The sequence below is a fragment of the Dermacentor andersoni genome, chromosome 1, assembly GCF_023375885.2.
Source record: "Dermacentor andersoni chromosome 1, qqDerAnde1_hic_scaffold, whole genome shotgun sequence".
Taxonomy (NCBI): domain Eukaryota; kingdom Metazoa; phylum Arthropoda; class Arachnida; order Ixodida; family Ixodidae; genus Dermacentor; species Dermacentor andersoni.
The window spans coordinates 399,357,762-399,374,330 of record NC_092814.1 but is presented as its reverse complement, the minus strand read 5'-3'; the positions used below and the strand labels follow the sequence as shown (position 1 = coordinate 399,374,330).

The 16,569-nt window shown below is 46.5% G+C and overlaps 1 long non-coding RNA gene across 1 annotated transcript; it reads right to left on the bottom strand.

Moving 5' to 3' along the window:
- Window positions 1-4,139: 4,139 nt before the first annotated feature.
- On the bottom strand, window positions 4,140-13,662 carry LOC140215177 (uncharacterized). The gene is made up of 2 exons (XR_011892108.1): window positions 13,574-13,662; window positions 4,140-5,603 (listed from the first exon to the last, which is right to left on the bottom strand). It is a non-coding gene; the product is annotated as an uncharacterized lncRNA (long non-coding RNA).
- Between the last annotated feature and the right edge of the window lie 2,907 nt (window positions 13,663-16,569).

Below are 16,569 nucleotides of genomic sequence, written 5' to 3'. Positions count from 1 at the left end.
GCTGCGCGCGGACAGCCGTATGCACGGGCACGGCCGAGCAAGAGACGTCGCGCGCTCTCCTACCCTAGCGCGCGCTTGATCACGGGACGTGGATAAAGCGCGCATAAAGCTGCCATCCTTCTCGGCTCACCCTCGCACCCTTTCATTCGCAATTAACCCCAGCACGTGGGATGCAACGGGGCACTATAATTTTTGTCACACTTGGACTTTAAACCAAACATCAGGGCGATGGTGAAAATTCGCTTAGGGTGTCCAAAAATTGCTATCGCAATAATACACTATGGAGAAAGGTATTATGGAAATTATCTGTGGATGGGTCGAAACCCCCTAATTTCCCAAACACGCACACATCCACTGGCACGCTGCACACCACGGATCCCGCGCGGCACGCTGCATCATTAAGGCGTATCGTTCTTCTCTAGCTCTATGATCATTTCTGCAGTAGTCACTTGGCGAGAAGCTTAATTTCCAACCTATGCGCAAGTGTCGTACCTGAATTTCGAAAGTACACGGACCATATATATGTTGGCAAAATAATCGGAACTCGCTATTTAGACTCGCCAAAATTATACTTAGCTGCTCACTTGAACTCATAAGAATATACTACTCAGCCGAGCTCACTCGGGCTCAAACTCGCCAAAATACTGCTCAGCTGGGCTCACTCAGACTCATGGGATGATCTGAGGGAGTTGACTCATCAGTGAGTCTTCCAGCGTATGATGTGTGCTGAACCACAAACCTGGCTTTCTTGAATAAAAACAGTTGGTCGCTGCAGCATATGGATGCACATAAGTGTAATTCAGAGAGCATGGCATTGTAAAGGCTGCCACAGTTACCATGCCATGCTGCAGCTCATTTCAATCATGTCAAATGCAATACCCCTGCCAGCTTTTAGTCAGTCGATCAAATGTGATTGCTATTTATCTCATCACAACACCTCATTTTTCTGCCTAAGGCTTTGGGTGAATTTTCCTTGGCATCCATTTTGTTACTCTAACAGGTTACCAGTTATCTGTTGCCTATACGAAATTTGAAGTTGTGCACATTTCATGTGGACTCTATGCCAAACTCGTAGTACTGCATGCGTTTTTGCAATTAGGTCTAGAGTTACAGAATCGCATGTGGGAGTTACTTTAGTTAGCAACTGTAGCTTTGGAACAAACATGTGCATGAGAGGGTGCTTAAGTGTTACCTGTCAAGGCTGGGAGCACCAAGGCAACTTGTGCAGTAAAGGCATGGGCAGTACGAGCCCACAGATTTTTTAAGTGTGGCTGAGGTGATGCGTCTAGACTTCACTATGAAGAGAGCCAAATAAAAGGTTGCCTATCCATCATACCTATTCTGGAGCCTTTTCTTGAGCTTTTCTAAAACATTAACCCTTTGACGGTTTTTTCCGTACATGTACGGCGGCGGTTTTCTGTCCCGCAAGGTCTTTGCCGTACGGGTACGGTTTCGACCCTCCGTTTGAAATTTCGCGCCATAATGACGATGCACGCTTACTGGGAGGTGCTGCCACCTCTTAGGTCTTACAAGAAGCGTTTGAAATTTGTGCTACCTTCTTGGGGAGATAAACAGAACTGACTTCAAGCTTCAGCGCGTCGCGCAGACTGCGGCCACACCCCTTTTGCGGTTTCGGTTTCGCCGCGTGATCGCAACGGAGGCGCGCGAAACGTAATTTTTCTCTTTGTCGGCACTCTCTTGCAAATGCTGTGGAAGTTGATTTCTATCTTGATTGGCGCTGCTCTTAGCTTGTTTATAACCGCCGCTCGCGAGGTATTCTCGCTCTCAGCGGCAACGCGCTTTCGCGGTTTCGGTTCCGCCGCAACGGAGGCGCGCGAAACGTGATTTTTATCTTTGTCGGCACGCTATCGCGGGGGCGGCGGAAGTTGATTTCTATCTTGATTGGCACGGCTTTTAGCTCGTTTATCACCGCCGCTCATGAGGTATTCTCGCTCTCTGCGGCTGCGCGGAGACTCGTGTTTCAAGGAGTACCACACTCTAAAATACTATTGAACATATTGCAGTTCTGAGTGATGCCGACACCAAAATACTGTTCCCTAATTTTTTTTACTATTTATTCCCGACTTTATACATCTTGTACATTCAATATCCGCAATAAAATAATTTGACCACCCGGGAAAGTTTTCTTCAAAATAATTCGACCCTCAAAGGGTTAAGCTCAGCGTGTACACTTTATCACAGCATAATTATTACATGTGATATAAAACATTGTATTGTGCAGTTTCTCCAACTCTTCGTGAAGGCATCTATCCATAGATTAAACAGGAATAGGCTCAATGTTGACATATCTCCACAGTAGCATCTCCAGGACCTCGTACTGTCACAATGCATCACAGACATTATATAAGTGAACTCCAAAAGTGAAGCTCTTCGTTAACATTGGCTAAAATTGTATCTTTATATAGCAAATTGATCATGCATAAATCTGTATGTCATGACAGAACACTTCGTTTCTCACGGACTTTAGTTTGCAATTGTTTTCAAGTTCAGGAAAATTGTGCAGTGGGCTAGTTGGTTCAACATACTTAACACTGTTGTGCGGAGTGACGAAGGGACAGGACTTGAGTGAGGAAACAACACACGACACCTGAGCACAAACTATCAACTGGTGATTATCACAAGACAATGATTCTGCTGAAAAGTAGGAACCAAAGGAAAAGAGAAGTCGTGGAAGCATACAACCTCAAGGTGGACCCACAGGGCTCATGTGTCAGCCCGCCGTCTATTTCACTCAGCAATAAAGAGATTAGCATAATCGCTGACAATAGAGGGTGTAGGTAGACCGGGAAGAGGACTCCTGTGCATGCGTGTAGGCTTTATGTACGCTTCACTTGCAGAAAAATAAACCAGTTCGTAGTTTGCGCTCAGGTGTCGTGTTGTTTTCTCGCTCAAATCCTGACCCTTCATCACTCTGCGCAACAGTGTTAAGTTTTCAGGTTGTTCACTATGTGATGTAGGAAGGGTAAAATTGATGGGAAATCCCAATATTCTTGGGCATATTGCGAAAAATATGGCCCAAATCAAGTGTCATTTTAGGCTTCACTGTCCCCTTTTATAGGGCAAATAGTAATAGTTTGAATTCTATGGACGCTGGTTGCTTTTTCTGACTTAACCTAGGCGGTGCTCAGCTCTCAGTTGAAAGGAACAGGTAAACAGGAGGACTTGCCACATAAGCAGGAGGTAGCACACCACACAGACTTAAGCTTAATATACTGCGTGCTTCCACAGCCCTAGGGGGCTAGTCTGTAAGTGTTGACTAAGTGGACTGTCCATTCCAGTACACGCTGAATGAATAGAGCACGAGAGCCCACGGTGACGATTGCCGTTTGCTCTATCAGCTTAGAGCTCTACCTAATCAGTGTGTGCTGAAATAGTCCACTTAGTGCATCCTCACAGAATCCTTCCCGACTGATGTTTGTGTTGGTAGGTTGCAAGCATTGCACTTTCTTTCCTTTCATGTGGGCAGTTCCCACATATGGATGTCATTTAACATATTGTATTCATATTGCCTTTGATCTATAAATTTCTAATTCATGCTTATAACCAGGCCTACCAGCTCTTGTCCTGCATATTTATATAGCCTTCTCATTTCTGCATCAACACTGCACATATTTATAGCAAATTGGAGTCATTCTCCATTATACCCTCAAGCACTTGAAGTAGACACTGCAATAACCCCAAGGGAGGGGGGACAGTAACGCAAAAACCTTATTGGGCTTGTAATGCTGCTGAAGGATGCACACATACCATGTATGCTAAAATTCTCAGCAGACATTCCAAAGTTTGTACGAGTTCGACTTTAGCTGGCTAAACTGAATGATTCATATTGAAGGCAATTCTTGCAACACTTGGTCAAACTTAATGAAACTGGACAGCACAATTAGCTGTGTTCATCTACCATTTATACGACTGCTGCCCCGAGCATTTCGCCTGTTACTTTGCCTTTCGTTTCTGTACTATCAAGTTCAAGTACACATGTACTTTATCACTGTACAACTAGAATGGCTTCAAGGCTTTTCCTGGGCATTCAACAGTCACTATTTATGCCTATAAACCTTCCTGCATGTGAAGGCAAAAAAAACTTATTAATTCATGCTGGAAGTATAAAAAGACAGGTATTTGCACAGAAAATGTTTATTTTGAGCACCGAGGTTCTTGCTGATGTAGATGTGGTGCTGGCTCCCTCCTTGCCCGAAGCATCTGCTTGCTGTACACAGCACCAGATGATGGCTTCCTAGGTCAAAAGATCAAATTGAAATAAGAGGCATTTTGTTTTAGCTCCGGAAAGAGAAAGCAGGATTGAGACATTAACATGTATAAAAAATACTTGCCTAAAGAAAAATTAATACACAAACAAATTCACTAAAGAGGTTCACTTTCAAGAGCAAAAGTATGGTTACGATGAAAATTACAAGGACGCTTCACGGCTCTTTGAGGTTTCGGTTCAGTAGTTGTTGAGCCACGAGGGTTAGCATGCTACATCTTGCATATTATGTTTTGTAGAACAATATAGCACTTTGAACAATGTAGTGCCTATTTAAATGTACTGACAAGGAATGCTGAAACTCCAGGCTAGTTTGGTCTGCACAAGATATGATACAGACACTGTACTGCATTCATTTAGTGTTTTTGTCACTGATCTCATGCACAAAGGTCATTCACACCTATCCTACATGAAATGCAGTTTCTTTGAAGCTTCATCTAGTCCTTGAATTTGCTGCATGCTTATGTCTTAGGGAATTCGTTTGGTTCCCTTTAATGTAGTACATCTAAGCAACTGCTATCAAATGCCCATAGTGTTCCCTTGCATGTACAAAACATTTTTGGCCCTTTCAATGCACAATACTCATTACATTTGACACTTGGGACTCGTGCAAGGCGCCATTTAGTATTATATGCTTGTCCACATCTGATAATACCTTCATAGCTGGGTCATTCCCATGCCAAATGCCTTGGTTATTACTGTGACCATCTCACACTTTTCCTTTAGAATCTTCTTGCCCACTTTTAAGGAAGCATCCCACGACACAATGTCTCCATCCTAGTGGTGCTATGGAGTTAACTTATGTGCTAGTTGTAGCAGATGACGTCAACTGAAGGCCACTGAAGATAAAACTCTCTGCGAGAATTCCTTTTGCACAATAAATGCAAACAATACAGAATAGTCAAAATGTAGTTATCTGGCAAGACTGGCTGCATCCATCATCTTTGTTTGGTGCAATTCTGAGGTGGCTCCATGTTACAAGACGCTTGGCGATTATTGCCATGTGACTGTTCGGGACTCTATAAAACACAAGAATTGCCTTACTCCGGCCTTTCTCTTTGTGCAGCAGCCAACGTTATTATTCGTCCAATCGCACCGTGTACTGTTCGTGTGTCCATAGACTAAATTCTTCACCACATTGTTTTTGCGGTATTTCGTGAGTGACCCATGAACTCATCTTGGGGTGGGACTTCTTTGGCGTCTGCTTCCACCTCTTGTCGTCAGCGCCTCACACAACTGGATGCCACTGGCAATTCTTTTCCTAACCACGAAGAACGCATTCGTCTCGTCACCTCTTCCGATTACGTTCTTTGGCCACCTAGAGAAGAGATTATAGGTGTCAACTCCTGTAACATTGTGGATGGCGGCGTACTCATTCTACCCTATGACCATACCCTATCTCGAGCAATTCTGATTACCCCTGGCCTTATTCGCTTCTCTGAGGGGTCTGCATTGCTTACTGCAATAAACCAAACTCTCGAACCCCAATTGTTGCCTCGTGGATCAACTGTCACTTGAGCTGTTGACACTCATGTCGTTGCAATTGTCACGAAGACAGCTCAGTGTGTTCTTGCGTCTATTACCGTGCGCTGAACAAAATCGTGCGCAAAGATGTTTACCCCGTGTCATGGATGGATGATGCACTAGATTCACTCCACGGTAATGAATAATTTTCTAGCCTTGACTTTAGACCAGGCTACTGGCAAATACCGATGTCCAAATCCAACAAAGAAAAAACGACATTTGCTACCCCTGATGGGCTCTACGAGTTCAGTGCGATGCCTTTTGGACTCTGCAATGTGCCTGCCACATTCGAACCCATGATCGATAAGTCTTGTGTGGCTTGAAATGGAAAACCTGTCTGTGCTATCTCGACGACATTGTGTTTTCAACCATGTTCTCACAACATTTGCAACGTCTTGATGAAGTCCTTGCCTCTCTTGCAAATGCTGGTTTGCAGCTCAACACGCGCGCGCGCGCGCGCACACACACGCACGCACGCACACACACACGCACACACTCACACACACACACAGATGCAGTTTCGCCAGCAAGGCCATCAAAGTTCTGGGGCACATAGTCAGCAAAGAAGGTATTCGACCGGACCCCGATAAGTTTACTGCCATCCTCGAATTTTGTGTCCACTGCGTCAAAAAGACATGCACAGTTTTCTTGGACTTGCTTCTTCCGGCACTTCATATGCAACTTCGCTACGCTTACGTCCCCGCTCCATCAACTCCTCGCCAGTAATGCGCCCTTTGTTTCGTCCGACGAATGTGAACATGCTTTCCTGCTTCTGCAACATGCCCTGACGTCAGACCCAGTACTGTGCCACTTTGATCCGACCGCGCCCACCATCTTTCACACCGACGCTAGCAGTCAGTCTCGGTGCCATTCTACTGCAACGTGACAACACATTCCGCGAACGAGTAATTACTTATGCTAGTCGTGCACTAACCAGTGCAGAGAATTACTACACCATAACCAAGCAGGAGTGCCTTGCTGTTGGGCAGTGCAAAAATTTCGCCCATATCTTCATGGCCGCCATTTCACAGTCGTTACCGACCATAACACACTGTGCTGGCTTTCATTGCTAAAGAATTTATCAGGTCACCTGGGTTGCTGTGTGCTTCACCTACAGGAGTACGATTTCAATGTCACCTACAGGGCTGCAAAGAAGCATCAAGACACCAATGCTCTCTCTTGCTACCCTCTGAAGAATCATGACGATTCACCATAACCTCTCCGTGATTGTGTACGTCCTGAGTCCTCTTCATCGGCTTTACCCATTGTAACCCTCGAATGGCTAAGACACGACAGCCCATCTTTCCTTGTGTCCCACCAACGCATCGACCCATACTGCTGAACTATTCTCCAACGCATGGAAGATTCTTTGTCACCTCCAAACGCCTGACTTCGTCGACAACTTAATCAATTCAAGCTGCACAATGAGGTTTTACATCGCAACATTTATCACATCGATGGCAACAAATGGGTCGCAGTCATACCATGTTCTCTGCAATGTGAGGTGCTTGAAGCCTTTCACGATCATGCGACGACTGGTCATCTAGGCTACCACAAGACTTACAACAGAATATGAAGTCGCTGCTCCTGGCCTGGCCCATCTTCAGCCGTTGCGAAGTATGTTGCACCCTGCGTTCATTGTCAAAGCCGCAAACGACCAACAGCTCCTTCTGGCTCTTTACAACCTCTGCCTTGTCCCGCTTCGCCTTTTGAAGTAGTTGGAATAGACTTGTACGGTCCTCTTCCCACGACCTTACATGGCAATCGTTGGATTATAACGGCCATAGACCATCCAACACGCTATGCGGAGACAGCATCTCTACAATCCGGGACTGCTGCTGAAGTCGCCGATTTCTTTCTACACAACATTATCTTACACCGCAGCGCTCTGCGCGTTCTCCTCAGTGACCGCAGCAGTCTTCCTCTCTTCTATCCTTACCGAAGTTCTGTGCACCTCTAACACAATTCGCAAGACGACTTCCAGTTACTATCCGCAGACCAACAGCTTGACGGAGTGTTTTCACCATACCCTCTCTGACATGATTGCGATGTACATCCACCCTGGCCACACGAACGGGGATGCAATCCTGCCGTTCATGACATTCGCCTATAACATGGCTACGCAACGTACAACTGGCTTTTAACATTTTTTCTTCATCTATGGCTGTTCACCAAGTTTCATTCTTGATGTATCATTCCTTTCGACTCCTGTACCCCCATCAGTTCCTTTCTTGGAACAGTTTGTGTCTCGCCTCGCGGAGTGCAGTCGCCTCGCCCCGCTTAACACAGGCGTCTCCCAGGACGCTCGCAAGTTTCGTTACGACTTGACCCACTGTGCTGTGACTTTTTCTCCTGGTGACGAAGTTCTTTGGACTCCTGTGTGCGTTCCTGGCTTATGCAAAAAATTTCTGGTGTTTTATTCGACTTTCCGCGGTCGTTGAGCAGACATCACCTGTCAATTACCATGTCTCGCTTGTTAGAACGCCACCCGATTCCCGTTGCTGTGGCACAGAGATGGTGCATGTCTCCCGCTTAAAACCAAATACTTGACGCATTTTATAGTACTTACGCGCAGCCAGGCGGCCGCTTCCACAGCGAGAGAGAATTAGCATGGGCACAACACATGCCTGACTTTCAACTTCATCATCTGCACATCTTTTTCATCTGCATATATCATCACTAGCAGCACAGTTTAATCCTCGAGGTAGTAGTCCGAGCTTGGCTGGAATAAAGCGGTTCCTTACGATACATATATATATATATATATATATATTTCTTGCACTTCAAGAAACTTCGTTTGACCTCGAAGACTTGAGCACTGAAGTAACGGCGCTAAGTATATACAAGACCTCATAGTAGGAGACAGTTCAATTTCACAGCCTGAGTCCCCTTGCTGGTGTAATCTTCCTTCGTGTAATTGTCGCATACTTGGCTATCACTAACACTGCTTCGCCTTTCTGCAAAACTGCAGCCTCTTTTTTTTTCTGCTAGTCCGAGCATAAGTGCTGCCGCACATGACTGCTGTTGATTCTGATTTCGAGTGAATCTGGCTTGGCCTCATTATGGTTACTGAGTGAATTATAGAGAGAGAGAAATAGAAGAGAGGAAAGGCAGAGAGGTTAACCAGACGCATGTTCGTTTTTCTACCCTGCACTGGAAAACGGGGTATAGGGATGAAGAGAGAGAGTGTTCCACAGCTATCATGCACTAAGATTAAAAAAAAAAAGGAACAGTTCCGTTACTCGAAGAAAACCTAGTGCATATTGTTTCCAGTAAAGTGGAGTAGTAGCCAGTAATTCTTTCGTTACTGAGATTTAATTTGGTAATTACAATTATCTAACTCGAGAAGTACTCTCATAATTTTCAAAGTGTCAATGAGGCATTTGTTGGCATCCCAAAATGACATCTAACTGCAGTGTTTTCAGCGACATACTAATTGCGTACAATTTTACCGACTGGAAAATAACCTCACGAACTATGAGGAGGAGGAGGAGGAGGAACTTTATTATTGCAGAAGCTGTTGCGCGGTTTATTCCTGGGTGGTTCCCTCTGACAGGGCTCCACTGGCGATCGCGGCTCGCCGGGCCTGGTCGAGGGTCGCCAGTTGGCTTCCCAGGTCCAGTTCGGAGAGTCTCGCCTCCCAAGACCACGTAGTGAGTGTGTGTGTTGTGACTCGTGGCGAAATTGCGTCGCCCGGACGGTCGGTGCATTCGTGCGTTATGTGCGCGAGTGTCGCTATGTGGTTGCTACACCAGGGACATGTTCGGGACGTATAGCTGTCTGGGGAGATTGCGTGTAGACGAGACAAGCGTGGGTATGTGTTAGTTTGCAGGCGGCGCCAGTCCCTTGCCTGGAGTTTATTGAGAGCTTTGTGTGGGGGAGCGTATTGCGTTCTTCCGAGCCGTTGGTCCTGTAATATTTGTTGACCTGTCGTTAATAACTCGTGGGTCGCTCGTCGGTCTGTCGGGGGCTGAAGAACGGTGTGGTCTGCCGCTCGGCTAGTGAGACCTGGAGCTGCGCAGTCCGCCTCTTCGTTGCCCCGCAGGCCTTCGTGCCCGGGACACCAGACGATACCGTGGGTCCATTCTAGTGTGCGACCCAGAATTCGAATGGCTTGTATAGGGAGTGTTCCATTCATGTATAGACGACACGCCGCTTGTGAGTCCGTAAGGACGCGGGCGGACCTTCCCTTGCTCTCGGCGTCGCGAAGTGCGAGAGCGATTGCTGCTGCTTCTGCTGCTGCGCTGCATGTGGCGCGGATGGAGGCTGAGGCTACCAGGTTCCCCTGATTGACAACGGCGAGTGTGTATTTGGGCCCGCAACGTGGCGACGAGGGATACGGGCTAGCGTCCATGTAGTACGTATCCGGGTCTCTGAAACAGCGTTTGTGCAACATGCGAGGACGCGCTGCTCTTTTTTCTTGATTGTGGGTGGGGTGCATGTTCTTGGGGATAGGGTCTACTACAATGTTCTCTCTAATGTGGTTAGGCAAGAGTTGTGTTTCTTCTTTGCAGTACTGAGGTGTCAGCGGATACCCTAGCCGTTGAAGAAGGTGTCTTCCCTGTTGAGTCTTGTTTAGGCGCTCCCTCTGCGCTATGAGCGTGGCACTTGCTAGCTCCTCAAAGGTGTTGTATACACCTAGCGCTAGTAATTTCTTTGTGCTTGTGCTTGACGGTAGCTGTAAGGCCGTTTTGTACGCCGTTCTTATATGAGTGTCCATGCGCTCTGTCTCGCTTTTGCGCTTCACTTGATACGGTAGTGCGTACGTGACACGGCTGATGACGAGGGCTTGTACCAGTCTTAAGGTTTCGTCCTCTGTGAAACCATCTTTACTGCGCGCTACTCTGGCGATGAGTGATGCGGTGCTTCTTATAACGTGATTTAATTTCTCTGAGGTTAGCTTTATGCCGTTGTTTTCCTGGACATGCATACCTAGTATGCGTGCGGTCGGGACGCGCTTTATAGGTTGCCCGGCAATCTCGAGATGTATTGGCGGGGCTCGATGTTCCTTAGTTTGCTTAGGCCGGACTTGAAGGTACTCCGACTTGTGTGGGGCACACCTCATTCCTGCTGTGGTTAGGTACGACTCAATGTATCCGATAGCTGTGAGCAATGTGTTTTCTCTGTCGCCGTATGAACCCTTGGTTGCCCATAGAGTAATATCGTCGGCATAGAAGGCACATCCGAGTTTTGGGATGTTTTCCAGTTGTAAAGCAAGTTTTCTAAGTCCGATGTTGAAGAGGAAAGGAGATATTATTGATCCTTGCGGAGTACCCTTCTGCGGTAGATCATATATGTCCGATTGTAGACCTGCTATGCCGATGCGGGCTTTGCGGTGGCAAATACCATGCGAGTGAACTCTCACCCGCATCATAAAGCAGTGCCCTCAAATAAGCTGATTGAAAGTAACTGCATTGCCTATCGCAAACCCGAAGAGACAGCACACCACCTTGATAATGGTACGGAAGGAGCCCCAACAGCAGGTTTCGCAGCTTCTCCTTTCTCTCTACGTCACACTTATCCCTCTCTCAAGGCCGACTGATAAATGATAACAAAAGCACCTTGATAATGCAGCCAAAGTGCAGCTCTGACCACCCACGAAATGTGAAGAGCAATGTAATAGGCACAGAATGTTTCAAAATCCAGACTTTGCTCGCACCGCATCGAAAGAGTGCGGGCGAAGTTATATTTCGCACCAGAAACTTGCTTCGGACCAAAGCCAATATAAAGTGAGCGTTTTATTTTTCATGAAAGTGTACACGTGCTGCAAAAACAGGTTCGTGTCAACAAATAAAAGCGAAATAAACACACTGGAAAGCGACCAACTTGTAGAGAAAAGGCAAAACCAATGCATTCACGATATTAAATATACCACTTCTATGAGCCGAACTGGCAATCAGAATGTCGGCACACACACACACACAAAAAAAAAAAAAACTGTGTGCTCTTACTATCTATTAATTCGTAAGCTGCGTTGAACATCAGCCTAGAGGACGTGTTCAAATAGGTCTCCTTTTGCAGCTACGCAGTACTGTCTATTTTATCACACCTTTAGTGGCTTTCTTGATGACCGATGCCGGAATTCTATGGCAGACATCAGTTATCCTTACCTTGAACTAATGTGACGTCCGTCTAAGCTGACGTCCGGCACAATCTTTCACATAACCGAAGAAACTTAACGGAGAGGTCAGGTGACCTAGCCGGCCTCTTTGCAGGCTCGTGCCTTCCAATCTATTTGAAAAGTAGCACCCAACCAGTTTCGTGCTCGGCTGCTGCTGTATGCAGGTGGCCCATCTTGCTGATACAGCAGAAGTGGAAGATGTGACAGCGGGACTTTGCTGAGAAACTCATCAACCACTCCTTCAAGGATTTCGTTCACATAACGCTGTCCAGTCAGTGCGTGATTGAAGATGGTACTGATTATTGCACTGGCGTAAATTCCAAACCACACATTGAGCGACCACTGGTATTGGCGCCGATTGCGCTGTACTTAATGTAGATTGGAGTCCCTCCAATAGTGTGCGTGAATGACAATGAATGTATATATGATGGCACTTGCACCGTTCTTTTGCGCAAACTCATCATGCCACAGGTTCTTAGTGTCAAGATGTAAAACTTACCAGACCCAGCTTGTCAGTTAACAATATACACTATAGAATTAACGTCTAAGGTTATCACTAAGATGAGTGCTAAAACCCCTTAATGCTTACATAGGACCAGAATTCACAAGTGGCTGTAATATCAACGTGCAAGTGCTCAGAGGGTTCCTGAAGCACTCTTGAGCACATGAACATAACTTCCAGCCGGGATATACACGTGCGATGGGAGACAATGACTCGTTACAAAGCCATACACAACACCCTTTCTCACAAAACCTTATAACACTAGTAAAATTTGTTGGCCAAGTTACGATTTCTCCTACTTTGAAGCAAGCACATAAAGAGAACATCCCAGTCTTCATCCACGATTAAATCACCAGTATTAAATGGACCCACCTTAAGGGTTATTTGGCAAAAGCATGTGTATGTCCATGCTTGTATCGTTTATTGATTGTCCCGCTCTAGTAGAATGGACGACCACGCAGCCTGATCATGCACTTTGTAATGAAGCTTCTTTCTAGAAAATCACAAATACCGACCGCACACACAACCTTTGTCACATCTGCACAGAGCACTCGTGCGTTACGCTGCGGAGAAAGGTTACCAGAGAATGGCTGTTGACAGCGCAGCGATATTGCTATGTAAAGGCTCATATTACTATGTAAACGAACGCTGTTTCCCGTGCGTTTAATGACGCCCCGTGCGTTTAATGACGCCGCAAAGCACTCATTTAGCGACTTCATTCACTACCGCCCTTAGTCGGCGGTCGGCAGACCTGAACCATGTGTCAGGAATGTGCGCTTACATTGCGAGATAAATGATGAATACTCCTTATTTTCTCTAAACAAGTGCGCGCACATGCCGCACTTGGGTCATTTGCCATTTACACATTCTGCCGTGTAGCAGCACCGTAACCAGGTAATGTTACGTTTAAGTGATTGTGAAAAAGGCTCTTAGAAGTTTGAAGGAACCTAAGATAAACAGTGTCGTCTAATATGCGTTCTCGGCGCTAGTACACTGTAGCACTGGCTGATCGGTGCGGCGGTCCGCGGGATGCGTCACAAGGAAAATAAGCTGGTAAGGAACCTGGAAATGAAGTATCAGGCAGCCGAAAGCGTAGCTTTGCATAGTAGAGGCACATCGAATGGAAAAGTGAAGTACTTACGATAGCTTACGCTAGCACAAGCCCCAAAAAATAAACGATCCACATCTTTGTATTTTTGTCCAGTTGTTTGAGCGTAGCTCACCTTTGAGCTTGCCATTCTGCCGCCAAAACCAAAGACGGATGTGACATCACGGACGCGAAAAACAAAGAATGAATGCGACATCCCGGACGTGACGTTTGGGTGAACCTAACGCCTGCGTTCCGTCGACCGGGTGAACGCAGACACTTTCCTCGTAGAGACAGGACACCTTGAAGACGCGCTTGGCAAGTACCATAGAGTTTCTCACTACATTACCTAGAGGGAAATCTGGCGCTGCTGCGCTGTGGTATGCATGGGAATGCCGGTATATTGTGGATTCGGATTGGCATCGTTCTCGTAGAGACAGGACACCTTGAAGACGCGCTTGGCAAGTACCGTTCCGTCTGTCATAATGATTCATTTTCTACTAGAACAGCACGTGAAAAGCTGTTTTAGCTTTATTATTACGCGAAAACATGTTTTGTTTAACAATGAGAACTTGTTATTGTGTGTACGACTACATGTTACGTAAAAAGTATCAGCGGGCCGCTAAAGTTGGAGGACAGACGACAAGGTTCGCGCTCGCTTTGAAACAGTTGGTCGTCTGTTCTTGCTTTTCTTCACTTGGTCATGCATCGTGAGTGAGTAAAGATGTAATATGCGTGAATGGAAACTTTTTATGAAGATTTTACTTTGAGAACGCGTTATTTGCGTAGCCATATCCACGTTTTAGACGAAGCCTCTTACAACACCAGCCAACACTAGCCTCGCAGACACATATACCGATGACGGCACGGTTACAGTCATAGAGTTTCTCACTTCATTACCTAGAGGGAAATCTGGCGCTGCTGCGCTGTGGTATGCATGGGAATGCCGGTATGTTGTGGATTCGGATTGGCATCGTTCTCGTAGAGACAGGACACCTTGAAGACGCGCTTGGCAAGTACCGTTCCGTCTGTCACAATCATTCATTTTCTACTAGAACAGCACGTGAAAAGATGTTTTAGCTTTATTATTACGCGAAAATATGTTTTGTTTAACTACGAGAACTTGTTATTGTGTGTACGACTACATGTTACGTAAAAAGTATCAGCGGGCCGCTAAAGTTGGAGGACAGACGACAAGGTTCGCGCTCGCTTTGAAACAGTTGGTCGTCTGTTCTTGATTTTCTTTGCTTGGTCATGCATCGGGGGGTGAGTAAAGATGTAATATGCGTGAATGGAAACATCTTATGAAGATTTTACATTGAGAACGCGTTATTTGCGTAGCCATATCCACGTTTTAGACGAAGCCTCTTACAACACGAGCCTCGCAGACACATATACCGTCATTCCCATGACGGCACGGTGCCCCCTTAAGAAACTCCCATAGACGGTGGCGCCAGATTACCCTCTAGGTGTTATAGTGAGAAACTCTATGGTTACAGTGGCCTAGAGCACGGTGCCCCTTAAGAAACTCCCATAGACGGTGGCGCCAGATTACCCTCTAGGTGTTATAGTGAGAAACTCTATGTGTATGGATAAACGAAGGCAATAGATATATGGAAACACATGAAAAAACCATAACAGTAAAGAGAGAGAGAGTAAAACTTTATTCAATGTAAATAAAATAAGGCACGATGGTTGGAGCCCCTATTCCATGGCCCCACTGGCACGAGCGGCTCGCTGGGCTTGGTCCAGAAGAGCCAACTGGCTCTCCCGACCCTCGTCCGCAAGCCATGCCTCCCACTGCCTATATTCCTCATTAGTGGATGTTGGTGTAATATGGGACTGTCTATGTGCGGAGGCCTCCTGGGGCACTCCCATGTGATGTGTTTTAGTGTGGGTGTGCACCACGGGCACTCGTCAGTGAACCTCGTGGGGTGTATTCTGTGTAGGTGGTGCAGGTTGGGGTATGTATTCGTCTGAATACGACGCCAGTCCCTCTCCTGTTCGCTGTTTAAATCGGAGTGAGGATGTCCAAAACGTCTCCGCTCCTGCCTTTGCTGTAGGAGGATGTCACGAGAATTCGGAGGAAGGACGTCGCTAGGCCATGCCGTTGCTCGGACGTTAAAACCTCGAGCAATACGGTCTGCCCTAGCGTTTCCTGCCAGTCGCTCGTGTGCCGGACACCAGACGATAGTGTGGTGCCCCTCTAGTTGAGTGCCTAAAATTTTGATTATTGATTTGGGTGCCATTCCTTGTAAAAACAGGCGGCAAGCTGCTTGTGAGTCGGATAATATGACAGCCGAATTGGTTTGGCGCTCGGCGTCCTGGGCCAAGGCGATGGCTGCAGCCTCTGCCACGCATGCCGAGGAGGTTTTGAAGGATGCCGTTGTTATGTTGTTGTTGCATGTAGAGACTATGCTGAAAGTGTCTGAGCTGGCTCGACTGGCATCCGTAAAGTAACAGTAACAGTAAAGGCGAAGAGAAATGCAGCCATAATGAAGCACAGAGCGCTATGGGGATACAATAGGTACGAGGTCCTCCGAGGTATTTATATATGTGAAAAGGTGTAATGGTTCCAGGACTTACTTTTGGAAATGCGGTTGTTTGCTTTAAATCAGGGGTACAATCAGGACTCGACGTACGGGAACCAAAGGCCAGTGGGTCGCCTCGCATTGGGCGCTCACGGGAAGACTAGAAATGAAGCTGTGCAGGGTGATATGGGCTGGACTAGTTTTGAAGTGAGGGAAGCTCGCAGTAAAATTGAGTATGAAGAACGGCTGAGGAATATGGAAGAAAGTAAATGGCCTGGGAGTGTTGAGGTATCTGTACAGGAAAAACATTGATTCACAGTGGAGAAAAAGAACTAGGAAGCTTAGCAGCAAGTATGCGGCCTGTAGGGTGGGCAACACAGCAACAAAGAAGGTCAAGCGGAAAGTCAGAGAGGCTGAAATAATCTCATGGGTGGCGGCAATGGAAAAGAAACCTGCCATGAGTAACTACTTAAGAGGAAAAAACGAAATCAGGAAAGAAACCATTAACTCTGCTACGGA